Source organism: Passer domesticus, chromosome 2 (genome assembly GCF_036417665.1).
Source record: "Passer domesticus isolate bPasDom1 chromosome 2, bPasDom1.hap1, whole genome shotgun sequence".
Classification (NCBI taxonomy): Eukaryota; Metazoa; Chordata; class Aves; order Passeriformes; family Passeridae; genus Passer; species Passer domesticus.
Genome location: NC_087475.1, coordinates 13,202,189 through 13,210,169, shown reverse-complemented (window position 1 = coordinate 13,210,169; position 7,981 = coordinate 13,202,189). Strand labels below are relative to the sequence as shown.

Genomic DNA, 7,981 nt, shown 5'->3' with positions numbered 1-7,981 from the left:
TGTGTGGAGGTAAGAACAAAATATTTTTTCACTACCACTCCTTCCTTTTCACACTTTCTTCTTTTCCAGAGTGGTCTCTCCCACCAGCTGAAATCCTTCAGGTAAAAATTCTGTTCCAGTGTGGGCTCTGCAGAGGTTGCAGGTCCTTCAGGAAGTATCCATCTGCTCCAGAATGGAGTTCCCTCATGTGCTGCACAGAAATACCTGCTTCACCATGGTCTTCTTCACAGGCTGCAGGGAATGCCAGCCCCAGTACCTCAGGCACCTCCTCCTCTTCCTCCTTCTCTGACTTCAGTGTTTGCACTGTAATTTCTCATTCTCTTCTCCACCTATCTAGAAATTTTTTTCTTCTTCTTAAACATGTTTTCCCAAAGAAGCAGGAAAACTGTCCTGTGATTGGCCCAATACAGCCAATGGGAACTTGCACTCACTTCCCCATTCCCACTGTCCCTCTCTAACAAAAACCTTTGCCACCTATCGTAGCAGTGAGTCCCTGGACAGGGAATAATTAGCATTGAATTTATTTATTATATTATACTCTACTTCTAAGAAACTTATTGCTCTTGCCAACAGTCCAATACAGTTAGACCAGATTGGTCCTTGATTTCAAAACACCATCACCAGTGGCCAATTAAGAAATCACCCTTTGGTAAACAGATCTCCATAACACATTCCACATGTGCACAACAGGTGCAGCAAGTGAAGATAAGAATTATTTCTCATTCTTTTCTCTGAGCTTTCTCACAGCTTCCCCGGAAAATCCTGGGAGAACTATGTCTCTCTCTGGTCAGAGGAAATGTGATTACCACAGCCACCTACCCCCAGTACAGTGGTAATTCTGCTTGACCAAGAGCAGAAACAGGGCAGGATGCTGGTCTGCTGCCTGTAGGAGTGTCACGGGACTGATGTTCAGACTCAGTAGCTGTAGGAATCTCACCTGTCCACCTGGTCTGGCAACTCTGTCACTTATCACACTTAAGAGTGGAAATTACTGGAAGGATCTGGAACAGATAGATTTTTTGCTCAGTATTTGATGCTAAGGGATTCAGATAGACTGTGAAATTTCAGGAAGTGTCAGCCAGATAGGTGCATGTGGATCTATATGTCCCTCCATAACCTTGTAATTCAGGCACTAAGTTCTTTAGGACATGGATGAATAATACAATAAAAAGCACTGCATTGTCTAAATATTCATTCTGGAGGGATCTCCACAAGCCAGGAATTTACAGACAGTTATTTCTTCTCCTTAATCATTATGGGAAACAAATACATAGCCATTTCAAAAATCCTTTTTAAATAAAACTCTATTTTTCTGTGCCTGTGCCTGTTGTGGGACATTAGTTGTTTGGCTTAAATAAATAAGCTTTAAACAGAATGAGTCACTTATTGTTATAATATTGTGTGGTTTAGTATGCTGATTGCCTAGCTCTGTTTGCTTTATCTGAGAAGCTGCATTTGTTGAAGCCTTAGGCCATAAGCTGGGGACCTTTACCTAGATATGCTTTCTGCTGTAATAGAGTAAATTTTCTTAACAATTTTCCAAGTAACTGGTATGCTGTGTTTTGGCTTTTGTATGAGAAGAATGTTGATAACACACTGAAGTTTTAGTTGTTGCTAAGTTATGATTATTCCAATTGTAGTACTTTAGTTTCCCAGGCTCTGCCATGGAGCAGGTACACAAGAAGCACACACCAGAGCTAAGGAGGGAGGCTAAAAATGTCAGCAGAAACTGCAACTCATCAAGATGATAGCAGTTAATGCCCCAACAGAATGGACAGAAGAGAAAGAATCTGATAAGGTGTCAGAGGGCCCCAGACCAAAAATCACCACTGAACTAAAAAGGTGTGTGGAGACCATGTGAAGGATGGGTGCATAAATGGCAAGGGTCTATTTGCCCAGGGATTTCTTTGTTCTGGGTCCCTTTCTGGAGACACCCAGCTTGAGCGGACCTACTGCTGTACCACACTTAAATTATTTCCTTTTTTTTACAAAATCTGATACCTAAAAATCTTCTGCAGGAAATACAGGGTTGAGCCTGAAGAAAGAGGAATCCCATGTGAGCACGAGGGAGTCAGGAGTCAGAGGGGGCTGCTATTGGCTCATTGGAACCACCTGCAGTGAAGGGTCTCAGGCCCCAGCAGCTGCAGTCTTGAGTGATGCTGCAGCTCCCTGACTTGTGTAATGTTGGAGCTGTGTCTTCTCCCTTAAGGTTGCCCTCCTGCATTATTTCATTATAAATTCTGGTATGAATAATGGTACGTAGCCAGAAAAATGCAGCACATTTAAACTGAGTCCTACATATAAGTGAATGTAAAGTTTGTATATTTAGAGTCTCCACATTTTTTCTTCCACAAGTTAGATGGCAGATTTAAGAGAGAGCAGGCTAAAGATCTAAAGCAGGAAAATGAACCATGATCTGAAAAAAAAAGAGGGATAGAAGGAGGCAGAGGAAAGGAAGGGAATCCTGCTGCATCTGTGTAATAAGGTGTTTACAGCCTTTTTTTTGTGAAACAAATTTCACTGCAAATCAAAATCCCTGTTACTCACATTGAAGGCAAAGGAAATTTCATTTCAACTTTGATTCAATGAAACACCCACTTTCAAGCATACTAGTTCTGGTTCAGTAAAACACATGGAGGTAAAGATAACTCAATGTAAACATCCATTTGAACCCTGCTGGCTTCAGTGAGAAGTTAGTTTGCTTTGGAATTGTTAAATTTGATGACTCACATAATACTGGTAGAAATCTCTACATCTCTTCAGTGTTTAATATTTGGAAATTTAGCCCATATTTTGAATGATATTTAGAATAACTGAAGTCAACAGAATGCCCTGTGCACACCTAATCTTCAGTGGCTTAATATTGTGAATAAAAGTGAGTACTCTTCTAGAGAGACACTAGTTCATTATTAGAAAGATATACTACAGATCAGAGTTGTCTTCAAAGATGCAGTAATTTTTTCATAGATTTTAATACTCAGTTTTACAGTCCATATTCTGAAAAGTACACCATTATGTAGCGTTATTTTGTGGATGGAAAATATGGGATGTATATGACTATTGCACTTTGCATTTTCAGTTGCAGAGATAATGAATTCATTACTATTGGATTTACCAACTCCACATTCTATTTTAGTTTTCTATATCCTTTCTCTTCCTATTTGGCTTTGATCTTTAATGCATAACTGATATAGACAATAAAAAGATGCAAACAAATCACCCCATTATGGAATTCAGATGTGACTTCACAAATATCAGTTTCGCTCTATCCAGGTGTGATGATTGTGAGTGCATTAAATTCCTTTGTCTGCTATTTCCAGCCTTACCTGGAAGGACTGTTCATGTATTCTCTGTCAGATTTTTCTGGGAGCTCTGAGTAACCCCTAGAGCAGACAACCAGCTCTGTCTTGAGCTGCACTGTGGAAGTGCCTCTGCTCAGCCCTGTGCCCTGTTGCCCTGATCTTTCTGGAAGGACCCCCAGATCAGCCTCCTGTATGATGGCTCTGGCTTTGCCTGGGCTCCTGGCTGAACAATTTCTACAACAATTTCCCACCTGAGGATTCTGATTCCACAAAAATGCTGTTTTCCTTGGAAACAAGCTGGTTTTTCTGCATCTTTTATGGAAACCAGGCAGACAGGGAGGCTTCCCTTCCACCTCTTGCAAGCCAGCTGGCACAGTGCTGGGTAAGGAGCTGCCTGCCTGTCTCACTGGACTTCATGGTTGTCATGGCTGTCCAGCTGCCCTGCTTCCCACCTGGCAGCCTGCTCCAACTGCCTGGCTGCCTGGCTAGCTTTCCACCTGGGTAGCCAAATCCCTGTACAAAAGTTCTTGAAACATGCTCTATGCAGTTTCAAAACAATCAAGTTTTCTGAAATTAAGTTAGGCAATAAAGCAAAGTTTTCTTTGTTTCCAGTGAGAAAAACAGAACTAAAAAGTAGAAAATTGCCAACAAAACAAAAATTGCACTTTGATTACCTCTTTAGTTTTCACAGCCATCTCTGTGTAAAAAAAAATAAAAATAGAGACTATCATGACAACATTATTTGTATTAGAAAATAGAAAGGACTTTAAAAGCCACTTTTCTTTTGGTTAGGCTATTTAGTCTTTTAGTCTGTTTAGCATTTTCTTTTTTATTTCCTCAAAAGGAAAAGAAAAAAAATTACTCTGAAATTTTACAAGGGCTTGGAGATTTAGCATTGTCATTAAGTGAAATTAGGAACACATTTAACATATCTTTATGTAGCTTTCTGTCTTGTAGCACCAAGAAATTAGGATATTTGTTTTATTTTTTTCAGTGTTCGCTTATATGTAACTAAAAATAAATGCATGCACACACAATGTGCAAACACAGAATTCAACTTTGGCAAGGGGCAAGCCCCAGCTCTGAACTTTAATGTAACTCCCAGGCCGCTGGGTAAAGGCTGCTGGGGTGGAGGACCCAGATGAAGTTTTTCAGAACAATTAAGGCCTGTTAGTGCACTCAGGGCACTGAAATGAGTCTCAGTCCAGTGAGGTTTCCAGAGGGCTGTTATGTGAACTCTCCTACAAACGATCTTCCCACCTTGGTCTTTGGCATAACTCATGAGAGAAATCTCAGGGCCCTGCGCCAGGGTCAAAGCACAGAGAAATCTGAGATTCCACAGAAGAATGAGGCCAAACAGAGCTTTTCACAGAAGAGAGCTGCGATTGGAATGCTCTCCAAAGGAACCTTTGCACGCTGACCTCCTTTCTCTGCGGTACATGATAAGAGCTCTGTGGGTTGATAAGAGCTTTAAGACTAACTTGTCCTCACACTTTGTTGAAGTACATAGGTAAAAATCAAGAAACATATTTTCTGTCTCCAAAGTATGTATTATTAGAGCAGAACTTAAAACAGTAGCTTATTAAGAGATAAATCCTTGATCTCATGTGTGAGGAAATAAAAATAAAGATTAATTTACAAATATGCCCTCTACCTGTTATTGCTCATGCCTATAGATGTGATGCAAAAGTTCTAAAATTCAATATTATCACTTTTCAATTATGAGGAAATCACAATATTTCTTGTGAATTCAATTATTATTAGTATTTGCGTCAGCATCTGCATTGGTATTATCATTAGTGTTATATTTTTCTTCGTTTCAATTTTTAAACTTATCTCAACCTATGAGGGTTTTTCCTGTTTTTCTTTTGATTGTTATCCCCATCTCACTGGAGAGGGATGGAGGAAATAGTGAGACACAGTATGGTACTTAGTGTCTGGGGTTAAACCAGTCAACTATAGTAAAATAATATCTTAAACCAGAAGACAGCAGCTAGGACTGGGACAGGGAAAATCTCTGCTGTTTAATTATATCTTTTCCACAGCATTCACTGCATATACAGAATCTCTAAGCAAACCAATTATTTATAGCATTCATCATTATTTTAATTTCAACTCATCTTCCTTGGAAATTCCCCAGGAGTGTTCTCTTCTGAGCAAAGAAGGAAGATATCAGGTGGCTGTTTCTGGATGTTTTGAGTAGCAGCAGTCTCAGGCAATTATTTGAGATCATGTCATTGCCATCACAAGTTAGCTTCTAGGCCAAGATATCTGACAAATTAGGAATGTCTCTAAAACTCCCAATCAAAGGTTGATTGAGTCCAGTGGCGAGTTCAGTGGCCCTCAATGATTGCTTGGGAAGAACATTAGACAGAAATTGTGACATTTCCCTAGGACACACTCCTATTCCAAGTAATTTAGTTCAGAGCTACCAAGCTGTCTCAGGCAATAGTTTTTACAGTCAGTGTAGGAGCCATGGTATTGGAGCAAAAGGTGAATTTGGGGGTTTTTCTTTGCTTTTGCCACTGTGCCCTTTTCCATGGAGGAAGTGCTGATGGGTGACACACTTGGTGTCATTTTCTAGTCTCAGCATGGGCTGATAGCTCAGGGAGCCGAGCTTTGAGCTCCTAGTCATCCTACAGGGACATGGATGAGGATGCTACCCCAGAATTTTGTTTGGTAATAAATACATGTCTGCCCCCTAACGTCCTTCTGGGACCTGCCTCTCTCCTTTGACTGGCTGCTGAGAACCAGTCTGTCCTGAACCTTTCACACCTCTGTAAGATTCTTTTTTCTTTTTCTCCTTCTACTCTTCCAAGTACCCCTCTCTTCTCATAAGAAGGGTGGATTACTCTGATCCTTCCTGCTTGAGTGTTTACTTTTGATTTTCTCAATCCAATGAAAATTAATAAGATCAAGTGAGTCAAGGGATATAAAGGGAAAGTAAACAGTTCATTTTATGAAAGAGGCAAAGTATAATATCTGAAATACTCTGTTGCAATCATTTCACCTGATCAGTCCAAATTCTAACAGATTAGCAGATGGCAAGAACATTCTAAATTAGTGCAAATCTGTCCTTTGTGCTTTTAGGATCCCAGGAATGCAATATTTATTCTAATTGTAAATATCTAAAAAAATTGCTGGGAAAAGAGGTAATATATTATAACTATGGTACAGCACAAAACTGAAGGCACAGAAGGCTATGAATATTAGAATCCCTGGCTCTGATGAAACTTTAAAATTGAATCTGACCTGACATTGAGCCCCGCAGTCCTTGTCCAGACTTTTTTCCCCAAAACTTATACAGAAAAAAAATCCTGAATTATTTTAAATTTCATTAACTTTGCAGGTTTTTTTTCATTGGATTTTCTATCATTTAACTTGTTCTTTTGGCTTAAACTCCCACACATTCAAATTCTGTAGAATATGACACTCATACCTGATGGAAAATACTGACACAGAGGTTTTCCTGTTTCTATCTTTCCTTCAGATACAGATAGCTGGATGACTTTGATGCTTATATAAATCCATACCTTATAAGTCTTACCAATTTTTAAAAATCTGGAATTAAAAATGAATGCATCTAATACTAAGGATTTATTGTTTCAATCTCATTTTCTCTGTTATTTCCTCCTTCATCTACAGTGTCAGTACGAGCTGAGGTAACCCAATGGAAATCACTACAGTTGCATGAACATTATCCTTGTACTGGTCAAGAGAAAGTAGACAGTTTTCCTAAATGAAGGAAAGTAGATCAAACTGAAGTGGAGAATCTGAATATATGCCAAAGACTAACTGGAAAAAGAACTTAATGATGTAAATCTCTACAAGTAAGAAACTAGGATGTGCAGGAATTGAAAAGTAAGGTGATACTTAAGAGGCAGATAAACATTTTAGAGATGTGACGAGCATAGCTTTTACTGCTAAATGCATTAATTCACTCAAATAATTGAGTAAAGCCTTGCTCAATAAAACTGGTTATTATGCACTTGCTGAATTCTGGGTTTGTTTGGTCATGGATTTGATTTGGTTTTGTGTAGTTTTGTTTTTGTGTTTTTTTTTTTTTTTTTTGTATTGTTCGACATTTAGTCTGAAACACCTGAATAACTTCCTTGCAATGAGATGACTGCTATTAGCTAGATCTGATGCTGCATAAAAATTCTAGTTGAAAATTCCAGCTCCCTGCTACTGCTAGAAGATTAGACAGTTGGAGCACAACAGAAAGTTGCTTCTTCCCAAGCTCACCAGCAGCAGTTTCATGGTTTTTATCACTAAAATGCACAACAATGTACAGTGAAAACACAGGAGAGACTTAACATCTTTAAGCTGTTAGTATATGCACAGGAATTAGGGGAAAAATCTTGTATACACAGAAGCTGACCTACTTACATTTAGCAGTCTATGTTAAATATCAAAAACCACATTCTACTGAAGGCATTATATTTCTTGGAAAGTAATGGCACCTCTTCTAAACTGTTTTTCATTTACTCGTTCTGAGACAGCCCTTTTCCACTGTTTGTGCATGATACAGCAGTTCTTGTAACAGAGATGGCTCTGAACTATTGCAGTAAGTTATACAGAAAACAGAGAGATACCGAGGATAAACAGCAACAGAACACAACTTTTAAGACACAGTCAAATCTTTAAAATGGGATAAAAAAAATTGGAAATACACATTT

At 38.9% G+C, this 7,981-nt stretch overlaps 1 long non-coding RNA gene across 1 annotated transcript; it reads left to right on the top strand.

Annotated features, from left to right (window-relative positions):
• The first annotated feature begins 767 nt into the window (after positions 1-767).
• Positions 768-3,055, top strand: LOC135295199 (uncharacterized). Its single transcript, XR_010357224.1, has 3 exons — positions 768-948; positions 1,649-1,842; positions 2,019-3,055. It is a non-coding gene; the product is annotated as an uncharacterized LOC135295199 (long non-coding RNA).
• The last annotated feature ends 4,926 nt before the right edge of the window (positions 3,056-7,981 follow it).